The sequence below is a fragment of the Silurus aristotelis genome (genome assembly GCF_946808225.1).
Source record: "Silurus aristotelis genome assembly, chromosome: 28".
NCBI lineage: Eukaryota > Metazoa > Chordata > Actinopteri > Siluriformes > Siluridae > Silurus > Silurus aristotelis.
This window is the reverse complement of record NC_139601.1, coordinates 7,592,928-7,616,050: the sequence shown is the minus strand read 5'-3', so window position 1 is coordinate 7,616,050 and position 23,123 is coordinate 7,592,928. Positions and strand designations below refer to the sequence as shown.

Sequence of the window (23,123 nt, the reverse complement as noted above, 5' to 3'; positions counted from 1 at the left end):
AGAGAGTATTGCTATAAAACACAGAAACAGACAGCCTCTATTATGCAGAACTAATACACTAAACCCCAAACAAGAAGGCACAATACCAGAACACAAGCCCTCCTGGAGTGGAACAGAGTAGAGGCAAACAGGATGCCAACACATTTGAAACTCAAATTCCTTCAACTGAACAACACATTAGAGAGCAACAAAATTCCCTACACTGAAAGAATATACAGCACCCTCTATATTTAAACTCTGCTTCATTAAAATTGTATATATTAACGCTTTTCAGAGTATGGTGTGATGAACTTGCTTATCTGACAACTAAAAAGTTGAAGATTAAAAACAGGACCAGGGGATGTTTTTCCAATTTTCATCTTTGCTCTTTGCCGCCTCAGATTCCTTTTTTTGGCTGACAGGCGCGGGGCCCAATGTTTTCTGCTGCAGTTGTGGCTCATCTGCCTAAAATGTGTTATGTTGTGCAATTTGAGATGCTTTTTTTGCTCACCATGGTTGCAAAGCCTGTTTATTTGCACCTCCCTGCCAACTTGAACAAGTCTGGCTATTTCCTGAACATACTCTTTAACAAACTGTTGACCTTTAGAAGTAACTCATAAATGTATGGTTCAAATCAGAAAGATTAAAATGCTCATTACAAAACAGTATTTTTTTAATTATGTTACTTATTTTTGGAAGTAGCTCCTCACTATCTAAACTTCATATCTTAAAGGTGTTATCTTTATATATATATATATATATATATATAGCAATAATGTGCATATCATATCACATAATACTATTATACATATATTATATGCATGTATGTATATTATATGTATATATATATATATATATATATATATATATATATATATATATATATATATATATATATATATATATATATATATATATATATAGTGAGGAAAATAAGTATTTGAACACCCTGCTATTTTGCAAGTTTTCCCACTTAGAAATCATGGAGGGGTCTGAAATTGTCATCGTAGGTGCATGTTCACTGTGAGAGACATAATCTAAAAAAAAAAATCCAGAAATCACAATATATGATTTTTAAACTATTTATTTGTATGATACAGCTGCAAATAAGTATTTGAACACCGGTCTATCAGCTAGAATTCTGACCCTCAAAGACCTGTTAGTCTGCCTTTAAAATGTCCACCCCCACTACATTTATTATCCTAAATTAGATGCACCTGTTTGAGGTTGTTAGCTGCATAAAGACAACTGTCCACCCCATACAATCAGTAAGAATCCAACTACTAACATGGCCAAGACCAAAGAGCTGTCCAAAGACACTAGAGACAAAATTGTACACCTCCACAAGGCTGGAAAGGGCTACGGGGAAATTGCCAAGCAGCTTGGTAAAAAAAAGATCAACTGTTGGAGCAATCATTAGAAAATGGAAGAAGCTAAACATGACTGTCAATCTCCCTCGGACTGGGGCTCCATGCAAGATCCTGAGGAAGGTGAGAAATCAGCCCAGAACTACACGGGAGAAGCTGGTCAATGACCTGAAAAGAGCTGGGACCACCGTTTCCAAGGTTACTGTTGGTAATACACTAAGACATCATGGTTTGAAATCATGCATGGCACGGAAGGCTCCCCTGCTTAAACCAGCACATGTCCAGGAACGTCTTATGTTTGCCAATGACCATTTGGATGATCCAGAGGAGTCATGGGAGAAAGTCATGTGGTCAGATGAGACCAAAATAGAACTTTTGGGTCATAATTCCACTAAACGTGTTTGGAGGAAGAAGAATGATGAGTACCATCCCAAGAACACCATCCCTACTGTGAAGCATGGGGGTGGTAGCATCATGCTTTGGGGGTGTTTTTCTGCACATGGGACAGGGCGACTGCACTGTATTAAGGAGAGGATGACCGGGGCCATGTATTGCGAGATTTTGGGGAACAACCTCCTTCCCTCAGTTAGAGCATTGAAGATGGGTCGAGGCTGAGTCTTCCAACATGACAATGACCCAAAGCACTCAACCAGGATAACCAAGGAGTGGCCCTGTAAGAAGAATATCAAGGTTCTGGCATGGCCTAGCCAGTCTCCAGACATAAACCCAATAGAGAATCTTTGGAGGGAGCTCAAACTCTGTGTTTCTCAGCGACAGGCCAGAAACCTGACTGATCTAGAGAAGATCTGTGTGGAGGAGTGGGCCAAAATCCCTCCTGCAGTGTGTGCAAACCTGGTGAAAAACTACAGGAAACGTTTGACCGCTGTAATTGCAAACAAAGTCTACTGTACCAAATATTAACATTGACTTTCTCAGGTGTTCAAATACTTATTTGCAGCTGTATCATACAAATAAATAGTTTAAAAATCATACATTGTGATTTCTGGATTAATTTTTTTAGATTATGTCTCTCACAGTGGACATGCACCTACGATGACAATTTCAGACCCATCCATGATTTCTAAGTGGGAGAACTTGCAAAATAGCAGGGTGTTCAAATACTTATTTTTATCACTGTATATAAAAGAATCTGAGGCGGAGATGAAAATCTCAAAGATGAAAATTGGAAAAACATTCCCTGGTCCTCTGTTTTTAATCTTCAACTTTTCAGTTGTCAGATAAGCAAGTGCATCACACCATGTTCTGAAAAGCGTTAATATATAAAATTTTAATGAAGCAGAGTTTACATATAGAGGGTGCTATCTATAAAAGTGTTATAACGATAGATATTTCTGTCAGAAGATAAACAAATATATTCTTCCATTGTATTAATTTTAAAACAATAAAAAATATTTTATATCTTTATATTTATAATATTCTATGAATGGTGGAAATAATTTCTAGACTGCACAGTAAAGAATCACAAAATCAACATTCTGACTGATCTTTTTTTCAGGATGACTATATACCAATTCACAGGCTACAAGAGATCAGTTAAAGGTCTAATAATGTAAATCAATTATACACAATGTGTTCTACATACATCACCATATCCTGGTTACTACAGACATTCTAAGAATGCTTGGATTAGTGTATGCTCAAATATTTAAAACCTTTAAAAAAAAAAAAAGAAACATTAAGATTATCCCACCTGTTTTTTGGGGTTTTTTTTTTTACATGCTTGATTATAAGCTTTTAACTGATTATATGCGATTTAAATATGCTCTGCCTGCGTCCTGGGCAATTTGAAAAGAACAATGCACAGTTCAAACAAAACATAATAGTTCAAACAGTCCTTGAAAAGCATATTTAAGCAAAGCTAACAAGTCTGTTAGCAAAGCATCGGTGGAAATTAAATTCAATCATGTATACACAAATAGCTATTAAGTCTGTGGATTATGAAGGGAAAAAAGGAGCCTTTGAATTTGCGACAGCTGGTGTACTTGCTGTCAGTCCCATGCCCTCTATTCCTTCTCTGTCTCTCGTCCTCTCTAAATTGATCTTGGGTCCATTTGCTCTCGAACTGAGAGATACTGAGAGTGGTCTAAGGGTCAGATTAATAGTCGTAGTTAAGAGCAGCTGCTGCCGCAGGCAAACTCTGCTCGATACTATATGCCTGTCTTCCGTTTTTACCCTTTCTTCAATTAATCTATGTTTGTTTTCTTAATTCTGTTTGTTTCCTTAATTTATTAATTTATTTGCACTAGAAATCCTTTTTTTTTTTTTTATAAGAAAGAAATGCCAAATATTAGAAGTAATCATTAGATGATTTTATTTGTTTATTATTTTTTGACAGAGTAGCATAGAAGTTTGCTGTTTGATAATGTGGCCATTTATTTGTTTATTTCTTATAAAGTGTTCATGCCTGTGTGTTATTATGTGAATTATCCTTAAACACCAGCTAGAGTTTAACAGTATAATGTTTAAAGAATTTTCAAGTGCACTGCAAACAAAACTCATGCCAATAATTAATGCAACCTTTATGCAGTGAATAGGGTCAGAAGTTAAGATGAGGTTATCCATTTACAACAGCAGATGTCACATACGCCTTAGACAGAACAACAAAAGAGAGGAGTCCTATATAAACAGCAGGCCCCTGAATGTCCAAGCATCTTTGACACACGCCCAAAGCACTCTACTTTCGTGAGAACATATCAAGCTGGAAATTGAATGAGGATCCAATACAGCAGGGTGTGCTGGAAAGGTAAAATGTCAGAGTGCCTTGATTACAACAATTCAATTTAATTATTTTTTTTGTGCTACTGGTTGATTGCAAGTCAACGTGACAGAGAGAAACTGTACACAGCCAGACAACATAATTAAGAAGAAAATGAAAACAGAAGATGAGTCTGGCAAAGGTACATTCCCTTTGATTTGATGACACTTCCAATATTTAATTTGATTGAATTATTATTTCCAAAAAAGATCTAGCAACCCTAAAAGCACTCTTCTGCTGTAACATGAACATTATATTTAAATGAATTATATATGTGCCATACAGACCATGTATTAAAATAATTGTCATAAAGAAACATATGTGATTGGAACCGATTAGTATACATAAGCTGGGCAGTGATCTGTCAGTCAGCTGTCCAACTACTGTTATTATCTGATGGGGTCACACTTCAAACCTATTTTACACATACGCTAAGTAAAAGGTTGAACCGTAGACTGTGTTAACAGTAACAAAAGCACTTCCCTGCATGTCAGTCACAGAATGGCTGCCACATGCAGGCCTTTTCATTCTCTTCTCTCTGGTGTGTGGGGTTCAACCTCCCTATCAACAGGAGGTCATAACGTTGCTTCAGTTAATTGCTGGCCAGACTCCTATATAGCCTGCAGAAGTCTCAACCATACAGGGGAAGCCTTCCAGTGCACCCCCTTCTCAAACACGAATGAACACACACACACACACACACACACACACACACACACACACACACACACACACACACACACACACAAGACAATGTTTCAGGGGACAATAAAGCATAGCAGCTGGACAGCAAGACCACAAAGTAGTCCTGCATGAATAATTATGGAATAGAGAAAAGCCATCTGTAGTATAAACCAAACATCTGCTTCAAATCAATAAGCTACCAAGCAAAACAATGCATACATGCATGTAATTATTTTTACATTTCGTAAATGTTTTGCTTTTCCACTACTGTATGGCAAAGCATATTTGATGCTGACACTGATGGTGATGTCACCTCCCTGTAGGACTCAATGAACACTTGTTTTGTATGTAAACACTAATGATCTGTTACCCCAAACATGCCTCTGAGGGTTCGGTAGAAAAGATTTGGGGGGTTGGCTAGAGAAAAAAAGAAATGGTGATCCCTTTAAGCACTAAGCCCCTCAAAATACATGTCAAGACATGCAGAGAGACACTGGCATGTTGACACCTATTATTCCCTAAAGAGACATGGGAGAGTATGGTGACAGAGACATCATGGAATACAATAGATCTGAACAAATCCCCTCTGTAAAACTCCTGGAGTCATGCTTATTATTGTGTTTATTGCAACACAGGTTTATTAATTAAGAGGCAAGAAAATAATTTTATTTTTACTATAATCAAAGCCCAACAATTTTTACAGAATCGGTTAATTTTGTGGTAATCATGTAAAATGTAGGTCGTGGGCAGCGACTTGTTTTGCAAATCTATAGACAGAATGTGGTGTGCTGACCAAAAGACCTTAGAAAGTAAGAACTCAGAAGTCAGAAGTATTTTTATAGAGGAAACTGAAAAAGTCAAGCAAATATAGTGACACTGTTACAGTAGTACTGTAATTTGCAGTTAATGTTCATTCATTCATCATAAACAACGATTTTGACCTGGATAAGTTTTTGGAGGAATTCTGAAGCCTCACCCATAAATGAACACGTGTACACACATACACACAAACACACCTACAGGCACTTTAGAATAATCAAACTGACTAACTGCATTTTCTTAAACAGTAAAAGAAAACTGAGAAATCCATAGGAACATGGGCAAAACTTGAAAAAACACAGCACAGAGAGTAGCCTGAGCTCAAGATCAAAATACGGGGCTGTGAGAATTAAAAACCAACGATTACACCACCATATCTTCAGTTTATATATATATTCATTAAAATCAGGCAGCAGGTTAAAGAATTTAATTCAGATTAAAGCCTAACAGTGAAATCACTTCAAAAGAGTAATCAGAGGCAATTCGGAGCACACATAAGCAAAACAATTAGTTTACAGTACATCACCTCATGACAAAATTCATATTTCATAGACACTCTCTTTTTTTCGAGCAAGAGTGTCTGCCCTTCCCCCTGTATATCCTAAACCCTATTCATGCTACACACTACTACATCACCCTGAGTTATAGCAACTCTGAATTAAATGTCACATTATTTTTTGTCACAACTACACTCTCACATTTACCATTAACCTACTATGGTTCATTAATCTATAATCATTCTGAACCTCTTGACTGGATGTTGATCACTTTGGGCAAATCAAAGTGACTCATATGAGGTCAAGGAGCATTTGATTCCAAAGAGAAAAGCACAGACATTGACCTTTAGGTGATAATCTTCAAGAGAAATAACAAAGCTCACAGACTTCTCAGACAAAGACGCAATCAGGAACTTTTACAACCTGGTGGACAATAAGAAGCAGATTTAGACTTGAGCTACTGTGCTGTTATTTCCCTATAATAAACACAAACAGGAAGAGTGAATGGCCAAGATTTACACGTGTCACTTCTTGACCTTTTCTAAGAAAGGACCTTCACTTCCGCTGTCTGCTCCTATAAACTCCTGTTCATTGGAGCTCTATTTAAAGGCAGAGTTGTAGCCTGTAATGAGTTATAGTCAACACAATAGTGGCACTTTAACAACAAAACTGACCTATTGGCTAGATTGGACAGCATTTTTCAAATAAAAAAAACTCTCTAGCTGGGCTTGTATTTAATTGTACATCTTGATGAATAGCATAACAGTCTAACTTGCATAGTAAGATTGTTCATCAAATATTATGTTTGAATCAGTAAAACCATTGTATCAAACAACCTGGAAGCTAAGAACATGGCTTCCAACCGTCTCATAAATGGTAATTTTAAATATTAATAAGACAATCTGACAATCTTAATTAAGTATTTATTTCACAATTACATAACTAATGTATGCAAAGATAAAATAGTATTAAAGTATTGTAGCAGCCATCAAAATACTTCCATTTAGAACACACACACACACACACACACACACACACACACACACACACACACACACACACACACACACACACACACACGCACACGCCCACACACACTATAGAATGAATCAAATGAATGCAATACACTTTTTTAGCATATTGATTAAATAGAGTAATTAATTAAACTTTTATACAATATTATAAAATATTATTTTATATATATTATTTAACCAAGTGGGCATTTCATTTAAAATTGTTTTAAAAATGTAAACTGTTCAAATGTTGATAAACACAAATGTTTATAATAAGAAGAAATTAAGTTTCTATTACGTTTAAGCAATTTTATGCTTTGCATTCCTTCCCCCCAACTGCACCGAAAATTAATCGAACTGTGACTTAAAAAAATTCATTTTATATAATGATTATATATATTGTATATAAAATTATTGACTATATAGAATAAAAAAAAGAATAAAGGGATACGTTTATAAATTATTTTATTTAAGTAAAGCTTCTTTAAAACACTGTACATTGCTAAAAGCACCAAATACATATAACTGAATTTATGTGGTAACTATTCATTGTCATTTTCTGCATTGGCATTGGCATATTCTTAATAAAGCTACATGTTAATTTAATTCAGTTTTCCCTTAACCTGTAATTATTCAGTCACTGATCGTTTGATACAATACCCTTAAGAGCTATGTATTTCCTCAAATCTTCATTTAGTGTTCTCATTACCCATACTGCAGTCTCTCAAGCTAAGTGCCTCGCTTTGAAGACTTCATTTGTCTGACTGACATCCCTTTGTGTATCTTTGTCTCTTTCAGTCTCATTTGTATACCCAATACCAGAGTATAGAACACACAATTTTTAAATCTCTTTTAAAATGTACATCATATACAGGTGCTAAACATCTCTCTTTTACATCTAAAACAATAAGTTGACAAATAAAAAAAAGATTTGATTGAAAGTTTGACGTGCAACTAAAAGGCAAGTAAGAACTAGATTAAGCTCGTATGTTTTATATATACCATATTATATATATATATATATATATATATATATATATATATATATATATATATATATATATATATATATATATATATATTTAAAAAAAAAAATATATATATATATATATATATATATATATATATATATATATATATATATATATATATATATTTCAATCAAATCAAATCAAATTTTATTTGTCACATACACATACATACAGAGTACAACATGCAGTGAAATGCTTTATACGACTGTCCAACATTTAAGCATTAAAAAGGAATAGAATTAAGGAAAAAAAAGACTCATGTACTGTTCCCCCATTGTTACATGTTGGTGGAATAGCTCTCTTGACCACCCCCACCCCTCTTTTTCTCTTTCCATTTGCAAGCATAAAGAAATCCCCTTGTGATATATGTTGCCTAAAGCAATTCGATTCAACTCAAAACATTCCGGGATGAACAATCTTCTGGGACCGAAACCTCTCCAACTCGTCTCGCAATTTACATTCTGCTCACCCCTCAAGAAATTTAACAAGACCGTGAAAATGACTGCCAAGGCTTATTTTTTGTTCTGTGTATCTTCGAGCTTGCACACGCCCCTTTTCTGTTAATCCCATCCCTTTCTTAAATCCCGCTTTCTTGGCCCAGTTTTGGGACAACAATGGAGACAATCGGGTGTCTCCCTGAGGGACAAAGTGGGTGAGTTTAAATATCAAAGGGCTACAAAGGACACCACGGCAAACCCCAAGGAGGGCTGCTTTAGCCAAACCTCCACTGTCCATCTGCTGGCACGAAGAGCAAAAGATGGGAAATGTGAACAAGCATGGATTATAGACAGTGACAGAATGTGTTCTGCGTGTTATCAGTTTCATTTTTCTTCTTATTGTTTTCAAGGCAAGACAGGCAAGCACTCCTTTGTCAGCTGTCAAGTGATACTGCCTGCCAGACCCTTTTTTTACTTCTTTTTTTTTAACCCATTGTTCTCCCAATTTGGTAAGTTTCTTCTCTATCATGTGATAGATACTGTACCAACCAGGGAGGGTGAAGGTCAGCCATGTATCTGCAGGGCTAAATAACACATGTGGAAGAAAACTCCAACTGCCCTCTTTAGGCACATGATCTTACGAATGCAGAGGATTGGTTATTATTGCTCAGATTGACAGATGGGACAGTAAAGCCCACCCAGATAGCCCAGACGATTTTGCTTTCTTGGACTCCAGACAATTGACAGCTGTGGCATCTTCCAGATTCAAACTCGTGACCTCCCATAGATAGGCCAAGATTTTTCTGGAGGACAATTTTCTGAAGAATCGTTGAGCCATTTTTTTATCTTTAGTGAATATTTTTAACTTCTATATTCTGAATATGTGAAGGAACCATCACACTAAGATTACACGGGTGGTTTAGCTCACAGTTTAAATGTGTCAATGTAACAGGGGAGCTGAAGTGTCATGTCACGGCAGAGCAATCTGTTCTTGCGACAACTCAAAATCTCTCCATAATATTATACTCCTGGCACCAAACCAGCATTAGTTTTCCATAGACTGGACCTGATATCTGTTACTTCTGGCCTGTCATGCCTGATATGCATCTAGTGATAACGTGCTTTCTAAACTAAAGTGGTCTCTGCCCCCTGACCCACTGACATCACTCCTATTAACACTGCATGTTATCTACCGCAGACCAGCAGGAATAGCCAGATCTGTGTAATGGGGATGAGGGAACAATGTATAAGGATAAAAGAGAAAAGAGAGATCTTAATGTCCCATCAACACCTTTTTTTAACCTTGCTCTAAGATGGAGGAAAACTAAAAAATGGAGGAAAACTAAATTGGAGGTATTTAGAATTGCGTATAAAGACAGTATGCTTAGCTACAGACAGGCGCTAAAAGCTGCTAGAGCTAAACACCTGAGCAAACTCATAGAAAATAACAAAAACAATCCCAGGTTCCTTTTCAGTACAGTCGCTAAATTAACAACAAATCAGGGATCTGAAAAATGTGTTCCATCACAGTTTAGTAGTGAAGACTTTATGAATTTCTTCACTGAAAAAATAGATAACATTAGAAAAACAATTGTGGCAGTTCAACCTCTGACAGCATCTCCCGACACAATCGTACTTACAACCCCACAACTACACTGTTTTACATGTATAGGACAGGAAGAGCTGTATGATGCTATTATGAAAGCTAAATCAACAACATGTCAGTTAGATCCAATTCCCACTAAACTACTGAAGGAAGTGTTATATACAGCTGGTGAGCCTCTTCTCAATATTATTAACTCCTCACTATCGTTAGGTCATGTCCCTAAATCCCTCAAGTTAGCAGTTATTAAGCTTCTCATTAAAAAACCTAATCTGGATCCAAACACGCTATCGAATTACAGACCCATTTCAAATCTCCCATTTATGTCTAAGATTTTAGAAAAGATTGTCGCTGCCCAGTTATGTAACCACTTGCAGGAGAACAATATCTTTGAAGAGTTTCAGTCAGGTTTTAGGCCCCATCATAGCACAGAAACTGCTCTAGTTAAAATCACTAACGACCTGTTTTTAGCTTCAGACCAAGGCTACATCTCCCTATTAGTTTTACTAGATCTTAGTGCTGCGTTCGACACTATAGATCATGATCTTCTCCTCGATCGATTACAGAATTACATCGGTATTCAGGGACAGGCATTAAGCTGGTTTAAATCCTACCTGTCCAATCGTTACCATTTCGTAGATTTAAATGGAGAGCTATCCAGGATAATGCTAGTAAATTATGGCGTGCCACAAGGGTCAGTTCTAGGACCCCTGCTTTTTACAATATACATGCTTCCATTAGGAAATATTATTAGAAGGCATGGAATTAGCTTCCATTGTTATGCTGATGATACCCAGCTATATATTTCATCCAAACCAGGCGATACAGCTCAATTAGCTCGCATAACTGAGTGTGTTGAAGAAATAAGAGATTGGATGACCCATAACTTTCTGCTATTAAATTCTGATAAAACTGAGATTTTGCTCATCGGCCCAAAAAATAGTACACAGAAGCTCCAGCATCTCAGCCTGCATTTAGACGGTTGTTCTGTAACTACTAGTTCAATGGTAAAAGACCTGGGAGTTATTTTAGACAGCAACTTATCTTTTAAAAATCACATCAATCAAGTTACAAAAACAGCCTTCTTTCACCTTAGAAATATTTCTAAGCTAAGAAATATGTTATCTATATCTGATGCAGAGAAGCTCGTCCATGCGTTTATGACCTCTAGAATAGACTACTGTAATGCATTACTAGGTGGATGTCCTGCATCATTAATAAACAAGCTTCAGTTAGTTCAGAATGCCGCAGCAAGAGTTCTTACTAGGTCAAGAAAATACGATCATATAACCCCAATCTTATCGTCCCTACATTGGCTTCCTATTAAGTTTCGAATAGACTACAAACTACTGCTACTCACTTATAAAGCACTAAATGGTTTGGCTCCCATGTATCTATCCAGTCTTTTAACACGCTACAATCCGTCACGCTCCCTGAGATCTCAAAACTCTGGGCTTCTTGTAGTTCCTAGAATAGCAAAGTCCACTAAAGGCGGTAGAGCATTTTCACATTTAGCTCCTAAACTCTGGAATAGTCTTCCTGACAGTGTTCGGGGTTCAGATACACTCTCCCAGTTTGAGTGTAGATTAAAAACATATCTTTTTAGCAAAGCCTACACATAACACACATCACACACATCACATCACAACCTTGTGCTCCAGAATATATGATTACATGCACATTATCAACTTGTGCTGTTAATATCATGAACAGCAGCTACGCTAATTCCTCTCCACTGCTTCTCTTTCTCTCCCCATCCCGAGGCATCCTGAGGTTTGGCCAGCTCCAGTCACGTCCCACCTCGTGAAGATTATGGACCTATGGATGATCATGGAGAAGTAGATGCCGAGTGTTTAAAGGCCCTGGCATGGAGAAGCTGATGCTGGATCTATAATGATCACAAATTGTTCTGTATTGTTGAAAGATTTATGACCAAACTCTTGATGTCACCCATATGAGGATGGGTTCCCCTTTGAGTCTGGTTCCTCTCAAGGTTTCTTCCTCATATCATCTAAGGGAGTTTTTCCTTGCCACTCTCGCCACGGCTTGCTCATCAGGGACAAACGCACACCATTCACCTTCACTGTTGTTTTCTGTAAAGCTGCTTTGAGACAATGTCTGTTGTGAAAAGCGCTATACAAATAAACTTGACTTGACTTGACTTGACTTAAGAGCAGGTGTTGTGGCCAAGTGGAGCCTTGTGATCAGAGGTGTGGGTTTTAGTTTACTACTACGGTGGCCGAGAAGTGCAAAACACATTAACAAATCCAAAAACAAATTAACAAATCCAAAAACAAATGAACAAATCCAAAAACAAATTAACAAATCCGAAAACAAATGACCAAATCCAAAAACAAATTAACAAATCCAAAAACAAATTAACAAATCCAAAAACACATTAACAAATCCGAAAACAAATTAACAAATTAGAAAACACTAACAAATCCAAAAACAAAATAACAAATCCAAAAACAAATTAACAAATTCAAAAACAAATTAACAAATCCGAAAACAAATTAACAAATTCAAAAACACATTAACAAATCCAAAAAACACAACGACAAGCCAGACAAACCGGAGAAGGTAGGTATAGTTTGTGAACGGAAACTTACAGATCATTGGACGAGACACCTGTCACTCACCTGTATATCTTGACTGACAGGTGTCTTGTCCAATGATCTGTAAGTTTCCGTTCGCAAACTATACCTACCTTTTCCGGTTTGTCTGGCTTGTCGTTGTGTTTTTTGGATTTGTTAATGTGTTTTTGAATTTGTTAATTTGTTTTCGGATTTGTTAGTGTTTTCTAATTTGTTAATTTGTTTTCGGATTTGTTAATGTGTTTTTGGATTTGTTGTTTTGTTTTTGTTTTTGGATTTGGTAATTTGTTTTTGGATTTGTTTTTGGATTTGTTGTTTTGTTTTTGGATTTGTTAATTTGTTTTTGGATTTGTTAGTGTTTTCTAACTTGTTCATTTGTTTTCGGATTTGTTAATGTGTTTTTGGATTTGTTGTTTTGTTTTTGGATTTGGTCATTTGTTTTTGGATTTGTTGTTTTGTTTTTGGATTTGTTAATTTGTTTTTGGATTTGTTAATTTGTTTTCGGATTTGTTAATTTGTTTTCGGATTTGTTAATTTGTTTTCGGATTTGTTAATTTTTTTTCGGATTTGTTAATGTGTTTTGCACTTCTCGGCCACCGTATACTACTGATCCACAAAGAACATGTCACAACCATAAAGTTGTGTCAGATTAGGTAACATATACAACATAATTTGGCAGTACACGACATACAGCATACAAACAAAACCGGTTGTGAAAACAGTGTGATGTATTATGATGCGTTAATCAGCCCATAAAAGAAAAATAACTAAAATGGGTGTTTTTAGAATTTCTTGCTGAGGGACATGTATATCTCTTTTTTTACACGGTGTTCTTTAGACATCTGCCCTTTAATAAGATGGCCCTAGTTTCAGCCACCAAATGGCCCTAGTTTCAGCCACCAACACTTTGCACAATGGTTACGAGGAGCCCCGGGGGTCAGAAGCACAGCAGCAACAAAGAGATAAACTCTTTTGTGTTAACGGCTTTCCAGCTATCAACAATATAATAAATCAAACAGACTTCGAAACGAAACCACATGAATAAGTAAGTGGTAGAATTTTAAGAAGAATATAAATTATTTCTCACAGGAAGCTGATCTTAGTGAAAGACCGTCATAAACAGATCTACAAGTAGCATCTTTCTTTGCCTACACTTTTGAAAATAATAGACTTTTCATGTCATTTTTATATAAAGTACCATAAATTACCTATTCTGTATTTAATAAAAATACCAAAATTAGAGCTAGGAACTAAAAACCTGCACGTTTGAAGTTTGACTGACATCTCCGATGGCAACAGGTGACAGACAAAAGAAAATAACACAGGATCTGCTATGAAATGGGATAATTTTATTTGTATTTACTTGTCACATTTATCCTTTAAGAAAACATTAATATCCCAATGCGAGTTGTCTCAGGACAGATTGATGATGCAAATAAAATGCTATAGCTTTTGCAGTCAAAAAATCTTAACCATATCTCAAACTTTGGATTACCACCATTATCATAATAGCAATTATCTTTTGGAAGAACAGCATTCATTTCTCAATTAAAATTCAAGACCCTTATCGAATTTGTGCCAAGGTGCATTGAGCCTATTCTTGTGGCTTAAACCTTTATTTTATTTATCGGAAATATAGATTAAAGTCACATTAATTAACTGATAATTCAGATTTTAAAAAATAAATGTGAAAAAAAAAAAAGCAGACTTCAAGCTAACCAATAAAATGTCTCTTTTCTGCCTTTTCTAAATCCTAGTAGTGTATAAATATCAGAATTATGAATTAATTATAGCGACAGAAGCAATGGAACTCCTTCTCCTTTTTAGATGAGTTGCAAACCTACTCAAGCCTGACTTCCAAGTGTTTTTAAATGCATCTGTCCAGATATGAAGTCTACACATTGGAAATCTCCGGTGGATTGCAGTCTTTCTGCAAATATTAAAGATGCTACTGGCTGATAAAGTGGGTCATGGAGCAGATATAAATAAATAAAAAAAATTATGCAGGCTAATATTTAGTTGGGAGAATATGCCAGCATGTGCTTACACAAAAAATAATTTAATATATGCAGTTTTATAAAAAAAGTTTTATAAGAGCTTTATGTGTTTGGAATTACAGTAATTAAATGTGAAAAGCTAAATAGTATGCAATCCATTAAATGACAATAGAAAGAAGGGCAAATTAGGAAATCAATAAAGTGATAAAAAATTACACAAAAAAAATTACACATGATTATGTAATATGATTAATTAAATTTGACAGAACTAATGTAACTCAGTCAGGATTTTAGGGCCTTGCTGCTTGGACACACGTTTTAGTTCAGTCCATAAATTTTCTTTAGATTTCAGGTCAAGACTTTACGATGGCAACTTCAATTCTTTATACTTCATCATAATTTCTGGAAGTATATTTCTAATCACTGTCCTTTTGGAAAATACAGCTGCAGCCAAGTAATACATTCTGGCTGAGGTCTTGAAGCGTTGATTCAGTATTTCTATTCCCCTTCGCCATGATTCATCTATTTAATAAAATTCACCAAATCCTCTAAGACTAAAGTTCCAGAATGATGCAGTCTTAATATTTGCAGATGGTGTACTTTCAGTATTAGCACCAGCTAACAAGGAAGTCCCTATTTTGGATGAATTGTATGGATTGCCCTGAGGCAGGCTATTAAATACAGCCACAGGACATTTACACAACTTATTATGACGATTGGTCATTCAGAAATGTCTACAAGTCGCTTTCCTGGAATCTTCCAGACTTCTTAAATCTACCTCAGATGTGAATAAGAGATGCTTTAAGTAGATTTATTTTCAATACAGGACATTTGTATTTTCTGCACAAGCAAGTGTAACTTTTTTTTTTACTGCTCGTATTTTCACCACTCATGCATCCTTGCTGCTTAACATATTGGCAATATTTGCATTAATATTCCAGCCTAATTTATAAGCTTATCCTATGAAACAGGCTTTTCAAAAGAATACCGTGCTGTCTTTTTTACATAAGCCCCCAAAAAGATGCCGGTTCAGAGGTCTCGTAAGGTCTTTTGAAGCGGAAAGACATCCTCAAAGACACTGGCAGAAATATTCACATACAGTATGTGCAACAGCCATCTGGGAAACCGTATAAATACAGTGCTGTCTGTGACATGTAGATAACACGCTAGTTGCAAGCCTAAACTTCTTTTCCATTTTCAGCAGATTTAGTATTAAAAAGATATACTGTGATAATCATACCCTGCTCTTCTTCTTCTCTCTCTCGATATATTTAAGCGAACACTCTATCTGCCAGATGGCCACCTTGCTTTGATGATACATAAATGCGGTTTTAAGAGGGAAAAAACACTTTGATCTGTGTGTGCTGGATATGAGGTTGCATCCATGGCAATGGAGACTTTCAACCATTACACAAAATCTGATACACACAGTGTACAATGTACAAATCTTCAAAAGTATGTCTACTAATTATTGGGGGGGGGGGGGGAATCTACTGCAGTCCAATGACATGTAATTTATATGACCATTTTTACTGCAAAGACTTTCCTTCTGTCTATAATCCATTTTGCGGCTAAAGAGAAAATCCCTGAATATGGAAATGCAGATTTTGATGAAAGAGAAAAATCCTCTGCAGGCAATTACTGCACGTGTGCATTAAAGTCGAATTTTGTAGCACTGATATTCATTCAGTGTGAACTGATTCAGCAAGTTTGCCCTTGTGACAGGCTGAAGGTCCAACAGAAAGATAAAGACTGCAAAAAGCATTCATATGTCTGCTAATAATTCCCCCTAAGGACACATTTAAAAGAGCTAAAGTTAAAAAAAAAAAAAAAACAGTCATAAAATAAAATACAAAATTGAGGAGGTGGCTAAATAATAAATACTAAATAAAATTTTTTTTTAAAAAAATGCATTAGCCATTAAATAGCCTGTGTAAGCACCTTGATAGTATCTATGCACAGATAAAAATGTGGCCTAATTGTAATGTGATATATTGAGTTCTGATCTAATGTGTACCTTTTCTGTAAGGATGAAATCACATTTCTTAAAGTCATATATATATAGTGATTGGAAAGGAATATTGGATACTAGTTTTACAAGAGAGTTACGAAAAAAAGGCATTTTTAGTGTCCTCAACACACTAAATGATCTTACCCTAAATCATAGTATGGCACAAACATGCCAAAAGATTATTTGACTAACAAAACAACAACCGGTCAGACATACACTGCAACCGAGCAACACAAGAGCTAGTGAGTTCTTCCCCTTCAGAATCAGTGAGTTATTACAAATGACACAACAAAGCAATACCTATCCATGTATCTAACAACATGAGTTGACACTACATCACAAACAAGCCACAACAAGGTTGTGTTTAATGGTTTAACAGTACAGACTTTCTGAATAATTGAAAGGCCTTCATCCATATGCTAAAGGAAAATGCATTGATTTACAGTGAGGAAAATAAGTATTTGAACACCCTGCTATTTTGCAAGTTCTCCCACTTAGATATCATGATCGGGTCTGAAATTGTCATCGTAGGTGCATGTCCACTGTGAGAGACATAATATAAAAAAAAAAAAATCCAGAAATCACAATATATGATTTTTAAACTATTTATTTGTATGATACAGCTGCAAATAAGTATTTGAACACCTGTCTATCAGCTAGAATTCTGACCCTCAAAGACCTGTTAGTCTGCCTTTAAAATGTCCACCTCCACTACATTTATTATCCTAAATTAGATGCACCTGTTTGTGGTCGTTAGCTGCATAAAGACACCTGTCCATCCCATACAATCAGTAAGAATCCAACTACTAAAATGGCCAAGACCAAAGAGCTGTCCAAAGACACTAGAGACAAAATTGTACACCTCCACAAGGCTGGAAAGGGCTACGGGGAAATTGCCAAACAGCTTGGTGAAAAAAAGTCCACTGTTGGAGCAATCATTAGAAAATGGAAGAAGCTAAACATGACTGTCAATCTCTCTCGGACTGGGGCTCCATGCCAGATCTCACCTCGTGGGGTCTCAATGATCTTAATTAAGATGATAAATCAGCCCAGAACTACACAGAAGGTGCTGGTCAATGACCTAAAAAGAGCTGGGACCACCGTTTCCAAGGTTACTGTTGGTAATACACTAAGACGTCATGGTTTGAAATCATGCATGGCACGGAAGGTTCCCCTGCTTAAACTAGCACATGTCCAGGCACGTCTTAAGTTTGCCAATGACCATTTGGATGATCCAGAGGAGTCATGGGAGAAAGTCATGTGGTCAGATGAAACCAAAATATAACTTTTGGGTCATAATTCCAGTAAACATATTTGGAGGAAAAACAATGATGAGTACTATCCCAAGAACACCATCCCTACTGTAAAGCATGGGGGTGGTAGCATCATGCCTTGGGAGTGTTTTTCTGCACATGGGACAGGGCGACTGCACTGTATTAAGGAGAGGATGACCGGCGCCATGTATTGCGAGATTTTGGGGAACAACCTCCTTCCCTCAGTTAGAGCATTGAGGATGGGTCGAGGCTGGGTCTTCCAACATGACAATGACCCGAAGCACACAGCCAGGATAACCAAGGAGTGGCTCTGTAAGAAGCATATCAAGGTTCTGGCGTGGCCTAGCCAGTCTCCAGACCTAAACCCAATAGAGAATCTTTGGAGGGAGCTCAAACTCCGTGTTTCTCAGCGACAGGCCAGAAACCTGACTGATCTAGAGAAGATCTGTGTGGAGGAGTGGGCCAAAATCCCTCCTGCAGTGTGTGCAAACCTGGTGAAAAACTACAGGAAATGTTTGACCTCTGTAATAGCAAACAAAGGCTACTGTACCAAATATTAACATTGACTTTCTCAGGTGTTCAAATACTTATTTGCAGCTGTATCATACAAATAAATTGTTAAAATATCATACATTGTGATTTCTGGATTTTTTTTTTAGATTATGTCTCTCACAGTGGACATGCACCTACGATGACAATTTTAGACCCCTCCATGATTTCTAAGTGGGAGAACTTGCAAAATAGCAGGGTGTTCAAATACTTATTTTCCTCACTGTAAGTCCCATACACAGCTGGCAATCTATTCTTGTTTTACAATTCTTTTAAATCCCTAACCAGACAGTGCATTTACTGAGTTAAACCCATACAGAGTGGTCTTCTGGGTCTTCCATTATTGTTTTGCCATGCTCATTGCTGTTCCTAGGGCCGGGAGCAATCTAGCAAAACACAAGGTTGTGTTAAAACAAGCAAAATGCTCTTGCTGATCCCTTTTAATCATTCCCTCCTCCAGACGCACCCTTCTCACACTAACTCACCCCTTGTCGGGAGCAAGCTGCTGTTTCGAAACTAAAAATAGAGCATCGGAAAAAATAAAACAAAGGCCAGCAAACTAAAAGGTGTGCATCCAGTTGCAGTATGAGAAACATGATCTTGCATGGCACTTGGCTTCAGGGAGGAGGGGAAATAAAAAGATACTTGGGAGAAGGGAGAGATGTAGTGCATGACACATCCTATATATAAAGAAAAGGCCAAAGAAAACCATATCCATAAAAAGACACTGCATCGATGACAAGTTGTTAAACAATAAATTTTAAATATAGCCTACATTTAAACAGCTGCTATAGAGTGTGTATACTGTACAGTTAAATAGAATTGTCAATATTATCCTCTGTTGGATTTTCATTGTATAATCCCCCCCCCCCCCAACAAAAAAAAAAAAAAGGTTGAGATCAGATGAGATGGTATGCCTAATTCTGTTTTAATTGCAGGTATCCAGTACCTGCTGTGACCAGCATGGAAGGGCAAATGCCACTCCATGCAATATCACAGACAAGTTGCCAGGTAGAAGGATTACTTAAAATTAATCCACACAGTAGAAAATACTATAGCATGTGAAACCGATTTAAACTCTCCTCAAAGAACAGATTATCTTTTGAACACTGCACAAAAATAAGAACACACTACTGTTATGAAATCTGCAGGTTAAATTACTTGTTTCGTTATATTACAATAATTCAGGCCTGACTAATTTTACTCATTTTTAGTGGTACATGGAGTGGTTAAAATGCCATCTATCGGTGACTAATGGTACTGCATTTGGGAGCCAGCAGGGAAATTGCAAGTCACTATCTGCAAGTTTCTATACAGTGAATAAAAACAAACAAACAAAAATCTTCATTTACAGAACAAACACTGTGAGTCTAATAGTTTGCATCCTAATAGTATAGTATTTATCCCAATCTGTAAAAGTATATTTCCAATCCCACTCCCAAACATGCTGTGACCCACTATTATTTTTGCCTTTTTACATAAATAGATAATAAAGGAACTCCTTTAATTAACCGCACACAATAGCCTGAGTGGCTCTCTAATATCTTTTCTTGCTTATTCAGGTGAACTAGCCTCTGTCAACAATCAAACGTTCTGTGATCAGATACAGTGGGTCACATTTCACTTTATGGTGAATTAGGCCTCAGCGGAACAAAATAATACTGCAATCTGAATAGAGCTGATGACATATGTACATCTCACGGTCATTCATTCCAAAGGCTCAAGCTATGTGGAAGTTGTGGGAGTGAGGCTGGGGCAAGGTCACATGGCTATAGATACTATCTTAAGTGGGCGTCATTGTATATTTAATTCATGACGGAAAAGTTGTTCAGTCAGTTAAGTAAGGCAGGAAAGAGCTTCACATGTTAATGGAAATAATTTCAAATGGAATTAGCATTATATTTGTGGACCTTGACTTACAGTAAAAGGTGTCAAAAATTATTAACAAAATGTGGACTATAAAAGCATCCTAATTAAAATATATTTCTATGCAACGCAACGTGTATATATATATATATATATATATATATATATATATATATATATATATATATATATATATATATATATATATATTTTATCATCCAATTATAATAATAATAAAGCATCAGAAGTACCTGCTCACCGTTGGTACTATTTCTCTGTTTTCTCCAAATGGCTGACATGATACAAACATTGGGACACTAACGCAAAATATTACTTTTACATTCGATGCAATAGTTTTCTCTAGTCATACATACTAAACAAAATCAGAGAAAATGTTAATTTCTACAATATCTTAGTACCTGAGAAAAAATAAAAATAAAAAAAAATAATATATATATATATATATATATATATTCCCAACAAATAAATATAGATTTATTTTACATATCAACTAATTTTACCTTCACTCGTCCAGCTATTTAAAAATAACAAATGTAAACTTTTCAACATATTGCTACTTCTCCTTTCTTTGAATTTAATGACATTTCTGATGAGATCCGGTCTGCATTATAGACCATTTAATATCATCTTATTGTAAGCTTATACTATGAAATACAAAAACTTGTGATGTGAATTCTTCATATCATCTTCAATAACATATCACTGTCAAAAATATAGTCATGAGCAGGTTTTTATACGAGTACTTGCACTTAAAAAAATGCTATTCTTTACCCTTCCTTGAAGCTAGTATGGAACCCTTATCTTTGTAACTTTCACGCATATCTTTGTATGTAGTGTACATAAAAAAAAAACATTCACGGTACATAACTGGACTGTAATTACCTTTCAGAGTAGAGCTTAATGGACATATTACAAGCAGCATTCAAGGTAAAAGATTAATAGTGATGGTACAGAAGGTGAGAATTACAGGCCTACTGGATAGTGTGCATAATAAAAGGATTTCTGAGTTATTCTTAATTAAGTAAACTAGTTTACATGGTAATGAAGTAAAAAATAGCACAAGCCTGAGTTCTGTCTCTGGCCTCTGCATAGCAAAGTTCTAGCCTCCCCAGCCAAGCTGAACAGGATGTTACGCATGCAAAATCCCTAGAACCCATTTTTAAACCAACAAACATTGTATTTTACTGACAGTCTTTTGTATCTTCATCACTACAGGTCCCTTTTAAGCAGCGTCAGAGGGGTGAATATCCCTGCGAGCATCCTCCCCTCTCTCCCCCTCCCAGCATGCGGCTGCAGTCGGCCTCAAAATCAACTCAGCAGCCTTAAAATAAACTCGGATTTTACTGTAGTGTCAATGTGTAGTCAACCACACCATGTTCCCCAACTCATTCTCCCGAACAGCCGCCGCATTTCTATTGTATAGGACAGCTTTTTTCATATATATTTTTTATTTGCGCAGACAAGCAAAAGATGACACCGCATCACGGAGCGATGCGCAAGTGAGGCTGAGGAGGAAAAACCGAGGATTACCAAATCAGCTTCATCGCCCTGATCACCACCATCATCATTATGTCATCATCAGACACCGTGTTTAGTAAAGAAACCGCAGCATCACAGGCTTTGACGTGTTGTGTCTCGCATTATTTTCATCCCTGCTCCTGTCTTTCTCCTGGTTACCGAGGCCGCTGCGTCCGGCTCACCCGAACCGCGCAGCGATCGCAATCCTCTAACGTTTCGCATCTCACCTGAAGTTCACCGCTTCTCTCGCCACGTATTCCTCAGGCGAAATGCACGCTGATTTCGGCTGTAATGCGCTGCTGATTAGGTGTAACGCGGACGTCCTCTCTTGTCACCAGCTGTCTCGAAAGCGGCCGTTCCGTTTCATCAACGGGAGCGCGCACCCGCTCATCCCACGCGCGTTCTCTCGATTCTCACTCACGCTGAAAGTGCATGTGGGGCGGGAGCGCGCATGACTGCTGGACAGGTGTTCACAGGCTGTCTTGTTCTCTAGTGTTTGCCATTTTTTTGGAATTTTGGAAAAAAGATGATCTCATAACATAATGCTTTTTCAGGTTGTTAGCCGTTTTCATCATAAACTAAATATTTAGTTTAAGTCCTACCATGTTTTGTACACACACACACACACACACACACACACACACACACACACACACACATACATATATATATATATATATATATATATATATATATATATATATATATATATATATATATATATATATGTGTGTGTGTGTGTGTGTGTGTGTGTGTGTGTGTGTGTGTGTGTGTGTGTGTGTGTGTGTGTTCATTTTCATGAAGGGTGCCTACTGTCTAAAACATTGTAGAACTAAAACTCTAATATTTCAGCCACTAAGACATGTAACCTTGTAAACAGTGTTTTGAGCTAAGAAACTTATTAGCCGTTACAATGTAACCATAAACTGTAATGTATTATTTTACTACAGTATTTTAAAGCGTAAATGCATAAATGTTTTCGAAGTAGTTCAATGTCCCTCATTATACAACACTTAATCATAGTGGGTTTTAATTGTGAACTAAGTGTTCTTAGGGGTAAAGATTTACACATGCTGTAAGCTCA

The 23,123-nt window shown here is 36.5% G+C and overlaps 1 protein-coding gene across 30 annotated transcripts in view; it reads right to left on the bottom strand.

Annotated features, from left to right (window-relative positions):
* The window catches only part of nfasca (neurofascin homolog (chicken) a), an 83,954-nt gene extending 61,433 nt beyond the window's left edge, over positions 1 to 22,521 (bottom strand). For 14 of the 30 annotated variants that reach the window (XR_014532222.1, XR_014532223.1, XR_014532224.1 and 11 more), the window contains exon 1: positions 22,267 to 22,447. The gene's annotated coding sequence lies outside the window, so the exon portion shown is untranslated. Of the gene's footprint in view, positions 1 to 22,266 lie in introns of all 30 variants that reach the window. The other 16 variants (XM_083533938.1, XM_083533917.1, XM_083533912.1 and 13 more) reach the window with 5 other exon arrangements.
* Between the last annotated feature and the right edge of the window lie 602 nt (positions 22,522 to 23,123).